Source organism: Scyliorhinus torazame, chromosome 15, assembly GCF_047496885.1.
Source record: "Scyliorhinus torazame isolate Kashiwa2021f chromosome 15, sScyTor2.1, whole genome shotgun sequence".
NCBI lineage: Eukaryota > Metazoa > Chordata > Chondrichthyes > Carcharhiniformes > Scyliorhinidae > Scyliorhinus > Scyliorhinus torazame.
In genome coordinates, this window is record NC_092721.1 from 40,919,991 (window position 1) to 40,942,338 (window position 22,348).

General features: G+C 44.5%; 1 long non-coding RNA gene across 1 annotated transcript; it reads right to left on the reverse strand.

Annotated features, from left to right (window-relative positions):
• Positions 1–804: 804 nt before the first annotated feature.
• LOC140391385 (uncharacterized) lies at positions 805–22,348 on the reverse strand. The gene is made up of 3 exons (XR_011935034.1): positions 22,218–22,348; positions 8,358–8,477; positions 805–860 (listed from the first exon to the last, which is right to left on the reverse strand). It is a non-coding gene; the product is annotated as an uncharacterized lncRNA (long non-coding RNA).

The window sequence follows — 22,348 nt, forward strand, 5'->3', positions numbered from 1 at the left end:
TGACTTGTCCATTTTACCTGCCAGGCTTTGCGAGTTTCTCTGTACCTAGTTGGAAGTGGCCATGTCAGATGGCCACACTCCGTCCTCTTTATCGTCAATGCGAAGCGTGAAGGATCACAATACTGGGTCTTCTTTGTTCTCTGAAATGCCGGGTACCCTTAACCAAGGACAGGTTCTACTCTACTCTGTCCTATGGGTCAAAAACATTTACCTAATTGTCCCTAAACAACACATATCTAAGAATTTTGAAGGGGCCACTTAACATTCAGTAAAAGGGGAATCTCTAACTGCCCCTAACTAGACTACATTCATGCTGCTATTTATCAATCAAAGAACTTATCTTACAAAACAAAAAAAATCCGATAGCAACATCACATTTCTTCCTATCACTAACATTCACATACAGAAAAATTAACTTTATTCACAAAACAACAACTGCGGAATTTATTAAAGAGGAAGGTTCAGAAAGAGTGTGGGGTTTGCTGGAGTCCGAGGAAAGGGGCTCTAAATGTGTATACTGGAGGGCGGGAGGCTCTCCTCCTCCATTTTCTCAATCTAATTGTCCGGACGATACTGTACAATATGGCTATCCCTAGTAAGGCTTCCACTGTGTAGGACAGTGAATAGACAAGATTTTCACACCATGTGGGGGTATCGGTGGCTGGGTGTGTGTGTGGTGTAGTGTCCGGGCTTGGGGTGTTGTGTTGGGGAGTCATGTTCGGGGCCTGTGTGGTGAGGGGGGGGTAGAGGTGGGTAACGCGTGCAACTGTATTGTTCCAGTGACGATCATGATGCTGATCATCAGGGTCGTCTTCATTTTGTTCAGGTTTTCCTTCGCCTTCGAGTATCTTTGTTTCTTTCTAAGGGAACAAGCATAGTATCTGTTATAATCGTGTTGTTTAACACCTCGTATGTCTGTCTGTCTCTTCTTAACGTCAATGTCCCATTAGAATCGTCACATTTGTGACTCCCTCATTTTTTTTTTAAACCAACCACTTGCGGAGACAAGACATCCGTAAAAAAATTCTGTCACAGTGTGAGCACTCTCGCTGCCTGTGTCTGTTTGGCTGAGTGGGCGGACAATTTATCTGTCCTCTGCGAACTTGTTTTTCTAACCAAGTGTTTCTGACATGTAAATAGTATGTGGGGATAGAAACCGAAGGGTTGCCGGAAAGGGCAAAAGTTGTGGCAAAAAGCATTCTTTAAACCACAGGGAAGAAAAAAAACAGCAAAAGAGTTTTGAAAACAATTATCCGAATGGGGTGGTGCGTATGGTCCACGGCAGGGCAAGAATGGGTGGGATCCCCGGGTAGGGCGGCGATCAGTGCCGCTGCTCCACTACCCGAGCTTGGCTGACCAAATGGAGAGGGGGTCCTCAGGCAGGGCGGGGATAAGTGCCATCACTCCACTGCCTGAGTGACCTTCCAAGAGGAGTAAGAATTTGTAACTATATGGGCTCCAGACAAACCTGTTTCGCTAACTGCCATGTGGCGTCGGAAGAGAAGTTATGACTGGATCTCCTCTATTATATCCTATGGCGTCTAAATGGCCATTTTCATTTCTTGGAGGCTACCTCCTACTACATTTTGTGGGTCGGGAAGGGCTGAACTAACTGAGGGGTCTAAGCACATAACTATGAGCTTAACCTGCTCCGGCTCGTCTAAACCATACATGAGGGTTTGTTGTTTCACTAACTCGGAAAAGTGATGTGGGTCTGATGTGGGGTGGAAAGTATCTATCTTCTCATGGGCATATCGTAACTGGGTGATCGTTAATAGCGTGGTGTACACAAAATCGGGTTGGCCTTCCGTGATAACCCTGCACTGTGTGGTAATGGGGGTCATTGGGGTGGGTGCTGCCTGTGCAGTCGGTGGTGTGGGTGCTTTTCTTTTCGGGGCCTGGGGGGCTCTATTTTGATTCTCGGTCTCGCTTTCGTACCGTTGGGCCGTTTCACTGAGTTCCTGCCAATCGGGGCCGTTTTCCTGGTCTAGCTGTGGGCCAAAGATGTCTCTAAACCCATTTTGAACTGATAGCAGGGATTGCAACCTTGCAATTTGCTGCCTGCATTTGGCATGATGGTCCACCGAACTCTGCCTCTGTTCCGTGGTGAAACTGTGGAGTGCTCGGAGGGCTGCTTTTAGATCATCGCACTGTTTCCTTAACTGCTGTACCTGATTTTCTGTCTCTTCTCTTACCAGTACAGCACGTTGTGTGTCCTGGTAGGCCTTATCGTACTTGATTTGGAAGCTGCTAAGGTGGGTGCGACAGGATTGATGTGCCCTCTTGACATCACCCATTTTCTTGTCCTTCGCCGCTAACTGCTCCCGGAGCTGCACATTTAATCTCTCACTTTCACTTAAATCTCCCTCTCTACTTCTCTCTTTCTCCTCAAGCTGCTTGCGGAGCGTCCTCACGACCTCCTCTGTGCCTCGCAATTGTGCCAGACAGGACACGATTGCCATCGGCTTACGAACCTTAGTCAAACTCTTCTTATGGATCTCGGTCAGGCTGTCCCACTAAGTCTGTCCCCTCATCTCTTCTTCCCATATGGGACACTGTTCTGATCTATTGGTCGCTGCGACCTCGGGCTCTTGTGAATGCATTCCATTGCCTTCATGGCCATCCCTACAATTACTTCTGACTCCCGAGAAATTTGGAACAAGGGGGAATAAAGCGGAGGTGCAAACACGGGTATGGCTCAAGCTATTTTCCGGTTTACGCAACTCCTTAAAGTTTCACGCAACAAAATCTATCGAGTTTACCTTATATCTCTTTGTTAGTACGCATACAAATTACACACTTCCGAATTCTGGATGTTCGATCGATACTGGTTTTGCTTGTGGTTCCTTTTATTTTACCAATTTGGATTTCTAATTCAAATGCTTTTGTGGGTTCTCTCGGAGTGACACGGTCACTTCTGGGTCGAGTCCCGGTGGAGTCGCCAATAACTGTTGCGCATTTCTTTCACTTGTCCTTTCTGTGGCTCTGTTCCAATTATGGCAATCAGTGAGTTTGCCTTTCTTTCTATGTTCTCTATATTCTAATGCTCAGAGTCGCCCGTATCGAATGATACCACCACAAAGTTCAACCGGCTATTGATCCAAGAGCCAAACACCAGTTAGTTAGTTCAAGGTCAAGGGTACTTTATTTACACACAATTAGTCATGCAATATAAACACTACTCGTTAATTACACCTATCGACTAAGACAACCTGTACTTAAGTTCGGGCACCCAGCTTTTGTCAGAAAACAGTGGCCGCTGTTCGCTCCTGGATCTATCAGGTTCGAAGGAGTAACTGCTGCTCAGCTAGACTCATCCGTCTGATAGCGAGCGTTGAATTTGGACTTGCCTCTGGTGGTGCTGCACTTGGCGATGGCCGTGACCGGGGTACCAAGGCCAAAAGAGAGTGGGCATATGCCGAACTCTTCCTTTATACTTGGGGGCTTTCGCGCTCTTTTGGGTGATCCTTCGATTTGGGCCTTACTAATTGGGTGATCTCTGATCACTCTGTTCGATTCCTTAGCCAATAAGTGGGCGGGGATCTGGATGGCTGGGCGTGTCCCAAGCGGTCATTGACCCTGTTGTTTGTGTTTCCCTTGATCAGGGAGTGGCGCCGAAATGTCTGGGACTGTACTGGTCGCTCGAGTACCAGTCCTTTGTTTTGGTAAAGGTGGGCCATCAAATGCTAATCGGCCCCATTCAAATGCTAATTGGACAGAGTTCGATACCGTCTGGATTTCTTTCTTACGAATATACATTTCAGTCTCTGAGCCTGCCTTAGTCTTGGCTTGTCCATTTTACCCGCCAGGCTTTGCGAGTGTTTCTGTACCTTGTTGGAAGTGGCCATCCCAGATGGCTACATCCCTCAACTCCTTGCAAAGTCTTCCTGCTCCTTCACTTCCCCCCATGTGCTTGTTATTCCTCTCCCCATAAATCCCACTCAGGTCAAAACGCTGGTCTCTGATTGTTCAGCCCTGCCCTGCTGTACAGTTGTATCCTTCAGGGGGACAGTGCCACCCAACTGGAGTGGACCAATCCTACACCTCCCCCCATGGCAATACTGACCTCTCTCTGTCTGAATGTGGAGCCATGCCTGATTACCGCTGCACAGTGGTGTTCTTGTGACTTACGGAGGCAGCCACCAGGAGCAAACCAGCTGTACACCCTCATGAGTGTGGCATTCCACTGGCATCGCAAGAAGACCAGTGCAGCGCTGCAGCAGGTGGACTATGAATGCTGCAATCACCTCCAAGTCGTGAGAAAAGTGAGCTCCGACCTGTGCTCACCACCCTTTTTCAAATGAGATTCAGACCTGCATGATTTACTGCAACATGACGCAAGATTGGAGGGCGTTGCATGATTCAGACGAGAAACGAATTCAGTCAGCATTCATGAGATGGGTATGAGAGCAAATGGCTTTCACGTCACTAGTCAGCGGGATACCGACTGTCATTAATTTGTCATCAGGAAAATTGCAAACAATTTTTACACTGGCGCGTGTCCAATTGTTTGGCTCCCGTTACATTCTCTATTTTTGTCTGCTATGAAACCCACCAAGGGCAGGATGGGAAAATTCTACTCTGCTGTGTGATTAGAAAAATAGATGATTATGGCTTGGATATTATCCTCCACCCAACAATCTATGAAGAGCAAAGAACAAAGAACTAACAGATCAGGAACAGGCCCTTTGGCCCACCAAGCCTGCTCCAATCCAGATTCCTTATTTATACCTACCACTTATTGCCCAAGCGATCAGTGTCCCTCCATTCCCCGCCTGTTCATGTGTCTATCAAGATACATTTTAAACATTGCTATCGTACCTGCCTCCACCACCTCCACTGGCAACGTGTTCCAGGCACCCACCTCCGTCTACTTGAAAAACTTCCCCGGCACATCTCCGCTAAACTTTCCCCCTCTCACTTTGAACCTGTGCCCCCTTGTAATTGAGTCTTCCACCGTGGGGGAAAGCTTGTGGCTATTTGCCCTGTCAATCCCTTTCATAATTTTGTAGACCTCAATCAGGTCTCCCCTCAGCCTCCGTCTTTCCAACAAAAACAATCTGAGTTCATTCAACCAAAGAGAAAATGCTGCAAAATCTCAGCAGCTCAGGCAGTATCTGTCGGGAGAGAAAAGAGCTAACGTTTCAAGTGGGGGAGAAAAGAGCTAATGTTTTCTCTGCCTACAGATGCTGCCAGACCTGCTGAGATTTTGCAGCATTTTCTCTTTGGTTTCAGATTCCAGCATTCGCCGTAATTTGCTTTTCTCCTGAATTTATTCAACCCCTTGTTCATCCATGCAGTGCAGGAGAGAGAGTGTAGGGGAACTGGTTAAAAATGTTAAAATGGAGATCATGCTGTGCATAAGCCTGGCACTATTTTTTATCATTGCAGCTAGCATATTGTGCAAGATGGGGCACTGTGTTAACGTATTTAAATCAGGTTCCTGCCGTGCAATTGAAAACCTGTTTAACTCTCTGATGCACTATCAATTACGACGAGACGAGAGCAGAATGTAATCGGGGCTTTATTACACAGTGATGTGTGGCCTCCTACAGCAGCTTACGAAATGGCTGCTGTTCGGAGAGCACACATATTTATACTCCGCCTCCTGGGTGGAGCCAGCAGGTAGGGATCTACTCCCGTACCTGTAGTACAGGGGCCTTACCGTAATACCCATATATACAATATAATGCAACAGTGGTGACTACCACACTCTCATTTGCTGCAAAGGTTTCCCAGGCTCGGGAAACACGACATTATAAGAATGGTAGGAGCTGTCAATTTGGCTGGCTCCTGTCCAGGAAACAGAATAAAATTGTTTATAATAAGATCCTACCATTACATCTAACTGCACAGCCTCAGTCCTGGTCTTTCTGAGTTTTCCCTGCACTACCATACTCGATCCTTCTCCCATATGAGGGCCCATATATCTGAATTATAGCAACACACATGAATCCACAAGAAACATAGCAGATTGCTTGGCTACTCAATATCAACTTCCAAGTTTGCACAACTCAAAATTTCATGCAGAACATAGGATTATAAAATACAGAAAGAGGCCTGTGCTACTTTGTTCCTTTAAAGCTTATCTCTGTTCTTTTCCAGTTGAACTATATCTTACACTGCTTCAAGCATTTATCTAATCTTCCCTGAAAATATGCAGCAGTCGATACCTCAGCTATTAACTGTTGTGAAGTATGTCCTGATCTAACAACTCCCTGCAGAGAATAAAATTCAAGTAAGCTTTCCTCACTCATTGGCAATGTTAAATTATAATCCCCTGATTACATCGTTCCAAAACCAGAGGAAATAGTCTTTCTTTCTAATCACCATAATAAAACTGTTTCTAATTTTCAAAACATTGGATTCATCAGTTGAAGGAGGGCAGTGGGTGCTCATCAACAGTAAATTTCCTTGCCCATGTTCGACCTGATGATATGGAAGCTCATGGGATCCAGACTCAATGTTGAGGACTCTCAGAGCAACTCCCTCCCGGCAGTATACCTCTGTGCCGCCATCTCTGCTGAGTCTGTTCTGCAGTCATACCCAGGAATGATGAAGGTGTATGTTATGTTATGCTGTTTGATTAACAAAAGTTGTGACTGATCATAGACGACGTTGAAAGACACTCCAGTCCTTCAAGTAAGTAGAAAGGATTTATTCAGCAACAACAACTAGATAAATGAGTTTGACACCCTCCTGATCTAGCTCTAGTAACTCAGTGATAATGACTGACTGTACAACTGGGATCTAGGCCACATGTGGTGACCCAGCCTGAGGTCTAAATTATTCTGGTGCTAATCCTACAGTCCCTGCCAGGAGTGAGAGGGAGCGTCTCGTGTGTGTCTGGTTTTATAATGAGTTGTGTAGTGCCCTCTAGTGGTCGTGCCACAGCCGGGTGTTCTGATTAACCCCTTCGTTTCATGTCAGTCTACATATCATTACAGTGTAAGCGCAGAAAGGCATTATGAAACAAAATATGACACCAAGCCACATGAGGAGGCATTAGGGGAGAACCAAAAGCATTCAAGCAAAAGCTTGATTAAAGTTTTAAGAAATGTCCTGGCAGGCAGGAAGTGTAATGGAGAGAGGTTTAGGGAGGGAATTCCAGGGCTTAGGGTTTTGGCGGCTGAAGGCATGCCACCAATGATAGAGTGATTGAAAACAGGAATTAGTGGAGTGCATTTATCTTAGAGCATAGAAAGGCTGGAGGGGATTACTGAGATAAGGAGGGGGACAGGTCATGGAGGGATTTGAAAACAAGAATGAGAATTTTAAAATCGAGATGTCAACTGGGAGCCTGTGAAGGTCAGCTGTGTAACCAAGAGGTGAGATTTCAGCTCGTGGCAAAGTGTTATCACCCCTCAGTCAGGTTTCTGTCAAGGCCATACACTCATCCACAGTAACCGTGTGAATGACAAGAGCTTTGTTAGCGAGTGAACAGATGTTCTGGAGGGGGATGCAGAGGTGGTGACCGCTGATCCATCAGCTGTGTCCACAGGATTGAGATTCACAATAGTCAGTTGGGCAGGGAGGATGGAGATTGACAAGACCACAACTCCAGCCAGAGCTCTCAGTGGGAAGGTCAGCGAGCGATTAGTGCAGGAGGGGCGGTGGGGGGGGAGCGGTCAGCTCATCTCAGTGGTAATCTGAGCAGGGATGGGCCTGGTAACAGGAGTTGGAATGTTGAGGAGCATTGAAAGATTGCCATAGGTATTTGTCAGGGCAGAATACCCGAGTGGGGAGAAGTGAAGGGAGTCAAGGGCTTGAGTAGGATGCTCTTTCCAAGGGACGGTGCAGACTCGATGGGTCGAATGATCTCCTTCTGCACTGTCGGATTCTATGATTCTATGATGACAGGAGAAAAGGTTGAAGGAGTGGAAGAGATAAAATAATTAAGAAGAAGAAGGAAATGAATAAAGTGGAAATAGATACAATGGGATTGGCTCTGGCGTGGCAGCTGAAGTGTGCACGAAGTGACTGTGCCTGCTATTTTTCCATAATTTACATTTTTACACTTATTTTGAAAAGTTTAATCCCATCATTAAAATCTCACACAGACAAATACCATACCAATATCTTGGTTATTTCAGCTTATTCATTAAATAGCAAATGAAGATTTTTTTTTCCCCTTTAACTAGAATTTTCACTGGTATTTGATGTGATATGGGAATTAAGAAATGATAATGAGGCAAAATATGAATTTTTAGATAATCTCTTTTGCGACACAAGGATAATGGGAAACTTTGTTACCATTCCCATTCCATTTTAATACCTGAGCAAGGCCCAAAATTAAACACTGCAACATGATTGCATTAATACATTAGCTTTGAAGCCCTTGAGGGTAAGATCTTTACCTTGCCATTATGTGTGAACTTTTCAATTTTCTTCAACTCCAGTCATTTTAGCAGCGATATTTCTGAGAAGGTTCCATCATCTGTTCCACAAAGTGCTCTAGTTGTAGACGTCAATGTCACCTTTAAAAAAAGGAACCGTAATGCAGGTTTCCAAATTTTAACATTAGACCTGCTGAGTGTGGGAGAGGATTTTTGGGGGATTGCCTTGCGAGCTGGGATGCTGTAAACAGAAGCACTGATAGTAGTCACCATATATAGGCCAGAGACGGTAGGCAGATAGCAGATAGTAGGTAGGAGAGAACACATTGGCAGAGTTCTCAACTCGCCTGTCGAGGAAAGGGAACCCGCTTGACTGCTCCATTTCAAAGGTGTACTTCACTGGTCAATGGTTGGCTATATCATGCACACTAATTAATGGGCCCAAGGCCACCACCTTTAGCCCTGTAAAGTGCGCAGTTCACCCCAAAATACCCTGGAAAGGCAATGTATCTCAAAGAATTTGAACAACAGGTGAAAATAAACAATGCACGCTGTTAGTATGCAATAGCAGCATGAATGGTATTTTCCACAAACAGGATGCTGACTTTCAGTCACGAAGATGCCCTGCTTATCACACAAAGAGTAATGTGGTATGTGCATTTCAGAGTTAGTGTGATGTTGGGTATATAGGTCCTGGGTGTGATTCTCCGTCGGCGTGATTCTCTGTTTTGCCGGCGCCCGGGGGATTCCCAACAGCGTGGGGCTGCCCCACATTGGGAAACTCCATTGACAAGCCGGCGTAACGGAGAACCGTGCCGGTGGATCGGGGCAGAAATGTGGCGTGGCGGGGAGGAGAATCCAGCCCTTATGTCCCAAAGACTGGAAGATTGTTTCAAACAGCACATTACTTTGGGAGTTCACAGCAGGCAAAGTAGTGCCTGTATCAAATCAGCCTCTGCTTGAAAAATTCCAAACATTGAATGAAATTCCACAAAGATCAAAAGCGGTTAGGAAAAGTAGCATTGAAGCCGTCAGCATTCTCCACCTTATCTTCCCGGACTTAAAGGGGCAGGTTCCCACGGCGTAACATTGATGGGACAGGCTCAACTTAGTCCCTCGCAGATTGGGTGCCATTTTCAAAGTCCTCCTCAACACACCGGAGTTCACCAGGAAATGCCCACCCCTTCCCACCCTGGCACTGCCTTGGGGAAGCGCAAGGAGCCAGTGCATGGGAAGTTCTGCTAGGGCGAAGGGCAAGGGGACAGTGCCAGTTGGGCATGCCAGGGGCCAGTGCCTGGGCAGTGCCGGAATAGTACTCTGATGTGACACGCTCCCGCTGAGCAATGCACTCACCTGAGCTCCTCTGGAAGGCTTGCTCACCAGGTGCATGCCTTGGGACACCAGCTGGGTGTCTGGTCATTCTGCCCTCACCCTGATGTGATTGGACTTTCTTACGGGAGGGGCAGTGCGGGGGGGAGGCTTGATTCAGGCATAGAGGCCTGAGAGTGAGATGATAATGGTGCCTTCAAGATGAGGTATTAACTGCCGTGACAGACAAAGAAACACTTGCACAAGTATTTTGTACAACTGAATCTTTGTTACTATTGAAAACACTAGATAAACACTGAACTGCTCTTTATTCTACTGGTTGAAGTACTGATTACTTATCGCAATGAAGTACAAGGCTCATGGCTTGGAATCAAATGCGACCCGAAATAAGGTAAGGTGACCAATCTCCCTTCTGAAGTTGGACTGATCTTCTTCCTGTCTCTGTCCCAGACTCAGGGTGGTATTTTTATGTGATGGTTGGTCCCGTAAGTCTCGCTACTGAGGCTGCTAATTTCTCCCTTTTTATCCAGTTCCTTCCAGCATCGAGAAAGTTTTTTAGCCACGTACATGGATGGCCTGTTGCCCATTTTTTTCATTGTTAGCTTGCAAAAACAGTACACATCTGATGGCCTTGCTCTCTTTATCTGCCTTTGCTTTATCACTCTTAGCAACCACAACAATTTCACGTCGAGTACATCTTATCGCACTTGCTTGCAGAGACAATTGTGTTGTGCAAGGTTGGTTACTTTTCCCATCATGCTTTGCAGAAGTTTAGCTACAATAATGTTTTCAAATGATGTTCCTGAAGTTGAGTGCTTTGAATATGCTCTGCTGCTGATGGTGGGAGTGGACAATTGTGTTACTTGTTTACATTAGCATGAAATAGGGACTTGATGCAAAATCTTCCACTACCCTCACCGAACCTGCCTGACAAAAATGGGAGCGGATAATCTTGGCCACCGTGTCCAATGTAGCTCTGTGATTGGACAACATTTGCGAAACATGATTGTGCTAAGGATTACACTGAAAACCAATTTAAGATTAGCAGTTGCGCTCACAGTCTTGCTCACTTGTGCATGCTTGAAGACACACTTATTCATACACAGTACCCTGTCCTTTGCAGACAAGAGGAACATTTCAACACATTATGCCTTTTCCAATGGATCAAAAGCTTGGGGGAACCCTGGTTCATTCTCCATGCCAACATCTTGACAAATCAGGTGGTTTGAATTTGAATGGAAGCTTGGAAGTTAACTGTCTTCTCCTGCACTATCCACAACCATGATTCTACCAATCGGAGTCTGCTTGCCAACCAATCAGTTCTCTCTTCTCATGCAAATTCTCATTTCAACCTGAAGCTAACAATGATAAATGGTTGTTCCCTCTACTGTTCGATTATCTGGTGAGCTGTCTTAAGTGGCGCAAGACAAAAAAACTATAACGTGGCTCCTTTTTCAGCAATACTCACTTCTGTATTATCAAACAAATGTACTAGTACAGCAAGTCTATCACTTATCACTGATCAACACAAGACTAAATATTGTTTTGGTCTTGTTGCATGCAGAAGTGGACTGCCTCAGTACTTAAGGAGTAGCAAACGGAACTGAACATGACATAATAATCAGCAAATGTTTCCACTTTGGAGGGAATATTGGAGGGAAGGTCACTGATGAATATAGCTAAAAATGGTTGGGCCTAGGACACCTGGTATATATATGGGTTATTGTAGTTGTGTGCATTGTCCCTTTAAGAATTGAGTCATGTGATTTATGTGATATCATTAACTATACTGGAGTGCATGAAAGGAGTGCAAGTGTCCCTGAAGATTAAGGAAAATAGCCACCAAAATGTTTCAAGGTTAGAGCTTACATTATGCAATACATCCAAAGGTTGAAAAAAACTACTGAGACTTATGGAAACAGGTGTCTTAGAACCCATCACTACTAGTGACTGGGCAACCCCTATTGTACCTGTCATGAAACAGGATGTTACAATTCGAAGCTGCAGAGATTTGAAGACAACAATAAATTCGGTATTACGTATGGATCAATACCCACTACCATTGATTGAAGACTTATTCGCAGGTTGAGCAGGAGGACAGATGTTCAGCAAGATTAGCCTATCGTGAGCCTACCTGCAAATGAATGTGGCAGCTGAATCTCAACACCTGCTCACCATCATCACTCACAAAGGCCTATTCTGCGACAAGGGATTACCTTTTGGAATAATGTCAGCACTATCTTTATTTCAACACTCAATGGACCAGATGCTTAGTGGCTTATAGGGGATACAGTGTTACCTCAATGATATTTTGATCACAAGCACAAATGAGCAAGATTATTAACAACACCTGGAAGCTACAGTGAAACTACTTCAAATGCCTGGGCTTTATGTCAAGAAAGATAAATATGATTTCTTCCAGACATCTATACAATATCTAGGCTGTGTAATTGGCAGTAAGGTTCTGCATAAAAAAATTGAAGTCATGAAGGTCATTACTAGGGTTACTCAACTGCAATGGAACATTCATCAAGACCCTGGCAACCCTATTGAAACCATTATATATGTTGTTGTGCACAAAATATGCAATGGCAATGGACACCAAAAGGTGAAAATGCAAATCAGGAAAAGAAGCACTGAAAAAGCCGGAAGTGTTGATACATTTTGTTAGACGTTTTAGTTGCTGTGATATGAAGAGTCTAAAGTTCTGTTCCTTTTTCACAAACACACATTTATTTCATTCCAACAGCCGAACAAAACTCTAACTATACATCACCTGACAGAGGCCACTTGAAGCCCCTTTACATATCAGTGTCAATTAATGGATACTTGACAATGGATGAGACAACTAATTGCAATGTCTCTTAACCCATTACTTAACAGTCTCCGCTTCCTTGGAGAAAAAACAAATTAGGTGAAAACAAAATTTCAAGACACTCAAAAACACACACATGATTTCCCCCCCCTTTTGTTTTTTTTTGGACGATAAAAAAAAAGTCACAGAAACAAGCGCCCTTCATTAACAATATCCAAAAGTTTCTGTGAGCTCGCCCCTCTTTTCGTAAAACAGTCTGACAGTTGATAGCTCCTGTCGACCCATTTAATTTTTGTTATTTCCCCTCTGTCCAACATCTGCTTCAAACTTGCGATGTCTATCCATAACCTCTTTTCATTGATACTTTTTGTAGAGTGCACATTTTCCAACAGAGATTTATTGTCAATGTGATAGTTAATAAGTATATTACCCAAACCCCCTAATCCCAAAATTTCTGTCAATATCATACTTATATAAAAGGCCATATCCACCGCCTATACAAGGCTTAACGTCTCAGCAGCCAAAGTGCTTTTTACCACTCTCGTTATTTTTTTTGTTTCCCACACAAGCGGGCAACATTTACCATTGTTCCCCAAAAGGAAAATTATAAAACCTCCTGCGCTTGAAACCCCATCACATAAATTTGCGTAAGATGCATCACTATAAACTATGAGTTTCAAGTGCCTAAGGTCACCTAAAACCGGGAACTTCAAAACACACTCCTGCATTTTTAGTTTGGCCAACGCTTTATTTGCTCTTATTATGTCTTCCACTTTGGAATCATTCATTTTTGTACTCAACTCTAAGATATCAAAACTCACGTCCGGTCTAGTCTGTCTACCGAACCAGTTCAGTTGCCCAATTAAACTTCACAGTTGCTCTTTTTCTATCTTTGAAACCATTGCTTCTTTTTGTGAAACTCGGCCACGACTAATTGCTACTGGGCTGATGCTTTCCAAATAAGATTGCTGACGTAAAGTTGCCCCTAACTTAGTCTGTCCAATTTCCAGTCCAATATATTTAAATGCACAGGAAGGCTGACTTCCAACCCTGAATTCTTTCCTCAAACCAGAGATTACAATAGCTTCAAAATCACTAGTCCCACCCCACAAAAAATCATCGACATGCATCATAAAAATGCCAGAAAGAAGTCCTTTATAGTGCCAGTAAAACATTACAGGATCTGCTTTCAACTGGCAACAGCCTAACTAGAACAAAACTGACCTTACTGAAAAATACCAGATTCTAGATACATCATTTAATCCATATACACATTTGTTCAACTTCCAGAGTACCCTTCTGTGTTAGCTGCTTCTTTAGGAAGACGGTGAAAAATATCTCTCTGGAGCTGATGCCCCTGCAAAAAGGCAGCTTGTATATCTATAGATTTGCATTCCCATGCCTTTGTGGCTAATAGAGCCAAGAAGATCTTTAAAATAACCTTTCCTGCTGTAGGTGAATCTACCCTTAAATCCTGATCTTCTAAGTTTTCTTCAAATCCCCTTGCCACAAGCCTGGCCTTTGCCTTATAAGTTCCATCCGGAAGAACCTTTTCCGTGCAAATCCATCTGTGGGATAGAGCTCTTTGTCCCCTATCCGGTACTTCCGTGTATACCCCAAAATCACTCCAACTATGCAATTCTTGCTGTTTAGCTTCTTTGATAACTTTTTCATCTAACTTATTTGAAGCCACCAAAATCTCACCTGCATGTGGGCTTCTACTCCTATTAGTATTCGTAGTCTTACTCATGTTCCGAGATCTTGATAAACTACGTCCCCTCTCCCGCCTGGTATCTCATTCTGTACTGCTACTGCTTGATCTTTCCCTTCTGCTGTAGGATGTCCTTTCAATAGTTCTCGACCTTTTCCTGTGGACCTGTTCACTATCCGATGTACTATCTGAACTGGCACTGCGTTTCTGTGCCCTCCAGTTTTGAACTTCGTTTTCCCAATCCATTGTCTTGACCCCTTCCCCTGAACGCTGTACATTCAACCAATGTTTATACTTTCCAGTGGCCTTCCCTGCTCTACTAATAACAGTTGCATCCTTCCATTGACAAGACCCTTCAGGCAAGTATGTCACTTTTGTACCAACTTTTGGCAGTTGCCATTTCGGAAAAATGGCCTGTTCTAATTCATCAGAAGTAGAACATAGAACATAGAAAAATACAGCACAGAACAGGCCCACGAGCTTGTGCCAAACCTTTGTCCAAAATTAATCATAGATTATCAGAGAATTTACAGTGCAGAAGGAGGCCACCTGGCCCATCGTGTCTGCACCAGCACTTGGAAAGAGCACCCTACCCAAGGTCAACACCTCCACCCAACACTAAGGGCAATTTTGGTACCAAATCCAATATGGCCTCCCCTCTGGTCGGACAATCTACATACTGTGTCAGAAAAGCTTCCTGGACACACTGCACAAACACTACCCCATCCAAACTATTTGATCTAAAGAGTTTCCGCTCAATGTTTGGGAAGTTAAAGTCACCCATGACTACTACCCTGTGACTTCAGACCCTTTCCAAAATCTGTTTCCCAATCTGTTCCTCCACATCTCTGCTACTATTTGGGGGGCCTATAGAAAACTCCTAACAAGGTGACTGCTCCTTTCCTATTTCTGACTTCAACCCATACCACCTCAGTAGGCAGTTTCTCCTCGAACTGCCTTTCTTCAGCTGTTATCCTATCTTTAATTAACAATGCCACCCCCCCCCACCTCTTTTACCACCCTCCCTAATCTTATTGAAACATCTAGAACCAGGGACCTCCAACACCCATTTCTGCCCCTCTTCTATCCACGTTTCCTTGATGGCCACCACATCATAGTCCCAAGTACCGATCCATGCCTTACGTTCACCCACCTTATTCCTGATGCTTCTTGCGTTGAAGTATACACACTTCAACCCATCTCCGTGCCTGCAAGTACTCTCCTTTGTCAGTGTTCCCTTCCCCACTGCCTCACTACATGCTTTGGTGTCCTGAATATCGGCTACCTTAGTTGCTGGACTACAAATCCGGTTCCCGTTCCCCAGCCAAATTAGTTTAAAACCTCCCGAAGAGTACTAGAATACCTCCCTCCCAGGATATTGATGCCCCTCTGGTTCTGATGCAACCCATCCTGCTTGTACAGGTCCCACCTTCCCTAGAATGCGCATCCAATTATCCAAATACCTGAAGCCCTCCCTCCTACACCATTCCTGCAGCCACGTGTTCAACTGCACCCTCTCGCTATTCCTAGCCTCGCTATCACGTGGCACCGGCAACAAACCAGAGGTGACAACTCTGTCTGTCCTGGCTTTTAACTTCCAGCCTAACTCCCTAAACTTGTTTATTACCTCCACACCCCTTTTCCTACCTATGTCATTGGTACCAATGTGCACCACGACTTCTGGCTGCTCCCTCTCCCCCTTAAGGATCCTGAAGACACGATCCGAGACATCCCTGACCCTGGCACCCAGGGGGCAACATACCTTCCGGGAGTCTCGCTCGCGGCCACAGAATCTCCGATCTATTCCCCTAACCATTGAATCTCCTACTACTATTGCTTTTCTATTCTCCCCCTTCCCCTCTGAGCCCCAGAGCCAGACTCAGTGCCAGAGACCTGGCCGTTAGGGCCTCCCCCCGGTAGGTCATCCCCCCCCCAACAGCATCCAAAATGGTATACTTGTTTTGAAGGGGAACGGCCACGAGGGATCCCTGAAACAGATTGGTAAGCTCGAGGAAATCCTTGTTAGGAAGGAAGATGTGTTGGGCATTTTGAAAAACTTGAAGATAGACAAGTCCCCCGGGCCTGACGGGATATATCCAAGGATTCTATGGGAAGCAAGAGATGAAATTGCAGAGCCGTTGGCAATTATTTTTTCGTCCTCACTGTCAACAGGGGTGGTACCAGGGGATTGGAGAGTGGTGAATGTCGTGCTCCTGTTCAAAAAAGGGACTAGGGATAACCCTGGGAATTACAGGCCAGTTAGTCTTACTTCGGTGGTAGGCAAAGTAATGGAAAGGGTACTGAAGGATAGGATTTCTGAGCATCTGGAAAGACACTGCTTGATTCGGGATAGTCAGCACGGATTTGTGAGGGGTAGGTCTTGCCTTACAAGTCTTATTGAATTCTTTGAGGAGGTGACCAAGCATGTGGATGAAGGTAAAACAGTGGATGTCGTGTACATGGATTTTAGTAAGGCATTTGATAAGGTTCCCCATGGTAAGCTTCTGCAGAAAGTAAGGAGGCATGGGATAGTGGGAAATTTGGCCAGTTGGATAACGAACTGGCTAACAGATAGAAGTCAGAGAGTGGTGGTGGATGGCAAATATTCAGCCTGGATCCCAGTTCCCAGTGGCGTACCGCAGGGATCAGTTCTGGGTCCTCTGCTGTTTGTGATTTTCATTAATGACTTGGATGAGGGAGTTGAAGGGTGGGTCAGTAAATTTGCAGACGATACGAAGATTGGTGGAGTTGTGGATAGTAAGGAGGGCTGTTGTCGGCTGAAAAGAGACATAGATAGGATGCAGAGCTGGGCTGAGAAGTGGCAGATGGAGATTAACCCTGAAAAGTGTGAGGTTGTCCATTTTGGAAGGACAAATATGAATGCGGAATACAGGGTTAACGGTAGAGTTCTTGGCAATGTGGAGGAGCAGAGAGATCTTGGGGTCTATGTTCATACATCTTTGAAAGTTGCCACTCAAGTGGATAGAGCTGTGAAGAAGGCCTATGGTGTGCTCGCGTTCATTAACAGAGGGATTGAATTTAAGAGCCGTGAGGTGATGATGCAGCTGTACAAAACTTTGGTAAGGCCACATTTGGAGTACTGTGCACAGTTCTGGTCACCTCATTTTAGGAAGGATGTGGAAGCTTTGGAAAAGGTGCAAAGAAGATTTACCAGGATGTTGCCTGGAATGGAGAGTAGGTCTTACGAGGAAAGGTTGATGGTGCTAGACCTTTTCTCATTAGAGCCGAGAAGGATGAGGGGCGACTTGATAGAGGTTTATAAGATGATCAGGGGAATAGATAGAGTAGACAGTCAGAGACATTTTCCCCGGGTGGAACAAACCATTACAAGGGGACATAAATTTAAGGTGAAAGGTGGAAGATATAGGAGGGATATCAGAGGTAGGTTCTTTACCCAGAGAGTAGTGGGGGCATGGAATGCACTGCCTGTGGAAGTAGTTGAGTTGGAAACATTAGGGACCTTCAAGCAGCTATTGGATAGGTACATGGATTACGGTAAAATTATATAGTGTAGATGTATCTGTTCTTAAGGGCAGCACGGTAGCATTGTGGATAGCACAATTGCTTCACAGCTCCAGGGTCCCAGGTTTGATTCCGGCTTGGGTCACTGTCTGTGCGGAGTCAGCACATCCTCCCCGTGTCTGCGTGGGTTTCCTCCGGGTAGTCCGGTTTCCTCCCACAGTCCAAAGATGTGCAGGTTAGGTGGATTGGCCATGATATATTGCCCTTAGTGTCCAAAATTGCCCTTGGTGTTGGGTGGAGGTGTTGCGTTTGGGTAGGGTGCTCTTTCCAAGAGCCGGTGCAGACTCAAAGGGCCGAATGGCCTCCTTCTGCACTGTAAATTCAATGATAATCTATGATTAATCTGGGACAAAGGTTCGGCACAACATCGTGGGCCGAAGGGCCTGTTCTGTGCTGTATTTTCTATGTTCTATGTACTGTCTGCCTGTTTGTTTTCTTTCCCCTGACTGTAACCCAGCTACTCTTGTCCTGTACCTTGGGTATGGTTACCTCCCTGTAACTCCTCTCTATCACCCCCTCTGCCTCCCGGATGATCCGAAGTTCATCCAGCTCCAGCTCCAGTTCCCTAGCACGGTTTCTGAGGAGGTGGAGTTGGGCGCACTTCCGGCATGTATAGTCAGCGGGGACACCCGTGGTATCCCTCACCACCCACATCCTACAGGAGGAGCATGCAACTGGCCTAGCCTCCATCCCATCTTACCTTCCTGAATATGACTGCCCTGCGGACCAACTGGACCTCCACCCTCCAACTCTGCTCCCAGTCAGCTGCCCTGTCTGTAAACTCCTGGCTCCCTTCACGCTCTTTGCGGAAATGTAGGAAACGAAATGAAAGGAGCACCTTACTCTCTCCTCACCTAACTCCCGCAGACACCAAACTCTCACTATAGCACTCAAATGTACCACATGCAGCACTCTCTCAGTCACCAAACTCTCACTATAGCACTCAAATGCACCAAATTCAGCACTCAGTGCAAGCAAAGTCTGCACTGTAGTGGATCACTTTCATACTGTGAATCTAGCCTCTGAAAACTGACCTAATCCAATTCATTAATTAACAAACTCCAGCTGCAAGTACCTACAAGGAGAACCTTTGTTTAAAGCTAATTGAAAATTCACCTTCTTCTAAACCAAACAGCAACTTTCAAGTGAATTAACTCAATAAAAGAAAGACTAGACTTTGGATAAAAATGAACCCTTATACTCCCTCAGTCACCAAACTCTCACTGTAGCACTCAAATGCACCAAATTCAGCACTCAGTTGTGTTCTTCCACAGAAACCCTGTCTATATCAGTTAATTGGTCCTCATAGTTCTGTAACACATGCGTACCAGATGACTCTGGTTCCTCGTCATGTCTGTCTGCTCTGTCTAAACTTGAGAATTTGTAATCTGTACCCATTATCCTTGATGCATGTACCCTAACAGTTTGATTACCATGTTGCAAAATAATTGTTTTGCCATCTATGCCTATGATCTTCCTTGGGCCTCTCCAGTCATTAGAATTGTCTCTCTTATAGTATACCATGCCTCCTTGCTGAAAAACGGCATCTGATGGCCATATGTTATGTCTTAAAGCTCTGCGAATTCCTTCAGAGACTTCTGCTTCCAAAAAAGCTTTTCTATTGCTGTGTAATGCATTTAATATGTTCAGCAAAACCAGAGCTAATTGTAGTCCCCTCCCAAGCTGGATGTTGGTCATCCAAAATGGACGGAATTTTAGGATTTCTACCAAACACTAATTGATAAGGACTATAGCTCCCAACCATCTGCAATGAATTATTTGCATGTACTGCCCATGCCAAAGCTGAATTTAGCCTGCAATTTGTTCGGTCTGCCAAAATTTTCCGAAGCATGTCATCGATGACAGCATGATTTCTTTCACAGACACCATTACTAAATGGGCTTTCTGCAGCCGTATTCATAACTCTGATATTCATGTTTTCACACATATCCCGAAACTCATCATTAGCAAATTCTCCCCCATTGTCCGTGAGGAATTTTGCCGGTGGACCCATTCCTGTCCCTATCCATTTTTCTACGATTTGATCCAGAATTACTCTCTTTTCTTTACTTCGTACAATCGTTGATTGACTAAATCTGGTTGCTAAATCTACAAAATGCAAAATAAATATATTATTTGCTTTATCCCAGATCTTAAGGTCCCTGGCCACATTGTCGTTAAAATCCCTGGCCAAAGGTAGGGTTACTATCGGTTGTGCTGGTGTCCTTCTGTACTTCCTACAAACGTCACAGCGGTCACTAACCTGTTCTATCAGTTTAGTATAGTTGTCATCCCTGCATCCTTTGATAAATTTTTCAGCCTCCGAGGAGACGGATGTGCAAATTGCCTCTGCAGTTTTAATAACACAAGCTTTTTATCAGCTAAAGTCCCATTTTCAACTGCCATTAACACATCCTTAACCACTCACTTGAAATATTATTTGTCAGGAATGGAATACAATAGTGGCCCGACTGTGTAAATTGCAAGTTCACCGTCTTTCCAAAAACTGTTGCCTTATCTTGTTCCATATCCAGTTTCATGTGTGCTTTCTTCATCAATGGTCTGCTCAGAAGCAAAGGTATCTCATTTGATACAACATCCGTGCTAATGAAATGATTCACTCCGGAAATATTGCAAGGGATCACCACTCTTTTCAGCGACTTCAGAGTATTATCATCCCCAAACCTGAAACTTGCAAATTCCTTAGCCTTGTTACGATTTTTAGCATTCAAAGAGTCCAGGTAACATTTTAACCAGTCAATTCCACACACAGTAGATGTGCAGCCACTGTCCAATACAGCACAGTTGAAGGATTCTGTAACCAACACCCTCATTACCGGCGTAAAACTGCTTGTCAATAGGACAATGCCTTCTTTCTGGTCACTATCTTTTTCCTCTTCTGACTCTTCTGTGTCATGTGTTGCTTCAAACACTCTATCATAACGAGTTGGACAGTTGAAAGCATAATGGTATTGAGAGTCACATCAAAAACATTGATTTATCATGCCCCGTGCATTTCTGGGGTTCATCTTCCGATTGTAGGTTCTAACTGGGTTTCTGTCTTCATAATTTCCTTGTCTCGGTCTCCTTCTATAGTCTTGTGCTCTGTTCGTAGCCATACGATTTCGCCATCCAGTTAGTAGTGTATCTTCCATATTCTGCCTTATTGCAGGCTGACCTATTTGGGTCATCAGAGCCATCGGAATCGAATGTTTCCCCAGAAATGTTTGTAAAGCTTTTGTCATCTGTTCAAATAAGGTATCCTTATCAGTAAACTAAACTCCTGTCAATACCAGGAGCCTATCCATGTTGCTCACGCTAGCACAGTCAAGTAATTTAAAGGCCAACACAGACTGTGAAAATTCCAGGTTGTGTTTCTGCAGCCTTTTATATAGTCTGCCAAATTCCATTATATAGTCTTCCATAGAGATATCCTCCATTTTCCGGAACTTTTCAAAATCCGACCATGCTTCACACGCACTTAACACGTCATCTTTCTTATAAATCTTGTCCATATAATGTAATAAAGTCTCCAGACCTTCTTCTGAATCTAACTCTTCCAATTCCAGCTCAGAAAGCACTTTGTTTCGGATTTTACTGCCATATGGTAGAGAAAGAGCCAATGCCATACCTTGTTTTCTCTTTCCCAAAGCAGATATCTTAGTCCACATAACTACTGCACTTCTCCATTGGTCGTACAATTCCCTTTCAGAAAATAAGGGAGGATAGTCATATCCAGCCATCTTTATCCTCGGTTCAGCCATCCATCCCTTTTTTTTTTTTTTCTCACTCACTCCTTGGTTTGATCTGGAAAAGTTGTAACTTTCAACCCTTCACATTTACACAGCAACCATCCTCTGCTACCAATTGTTAGACGTTTTAGTTGCTGTGATATGAAGAGTCTAAAGTTCTGTTCCTTTTTCACAAACACACATTTATTTCATTCCAACAGCCTGAGCACAAAACTCTAACTATACATCACCTGACAGAGGCCACCTGAAGCCCCTTTACATATCAGTGTCAATTAATGGATACTTAACACAAATGAGACAACTAATTGCAATGTCTCTTAACCCATTACTTTACACATTTCAACCCGAAGTTACCATTACTACTTGTCTATGGTGCTTCACCCTGCGGTGTTGGAGCAGTGGTGTCACATATACTACCTTTAAGGGAGGGAAGACTAATTGCATTTGCTCCTTGTAAGTTACCAAATGCAGAATCTAACTACGCTCAGTTGGAGAAGTAGACACCGAGCATAATTTGTGGTGTACGGCAATTTCACCAATACCTGTATGTTCATACTTCACACTGCTGATGGACCAGAAGCCTTTAACTATTTTTGTACCGCACAAAGGTATCCCTTCATTGCCTTCAGGTAGGCGCCAACGATGGTCATTAATCCTATCGGCACATGCTTACAAAATCAAATCCTGTCAATCAGTGAATCATGCCAATGAGGATGCATTGTCATGCTTACCTTTACCAGCTGGTCAAGCGCCTCTATCACCCTCCCACGTGACTTATGCAATGTCATCAGCTAAATGGCAGGCTCTTGGGGAGTCGCGTGCCAAACCTGGCACAGTGGAAATCTAGTCAATAAATCGCCGT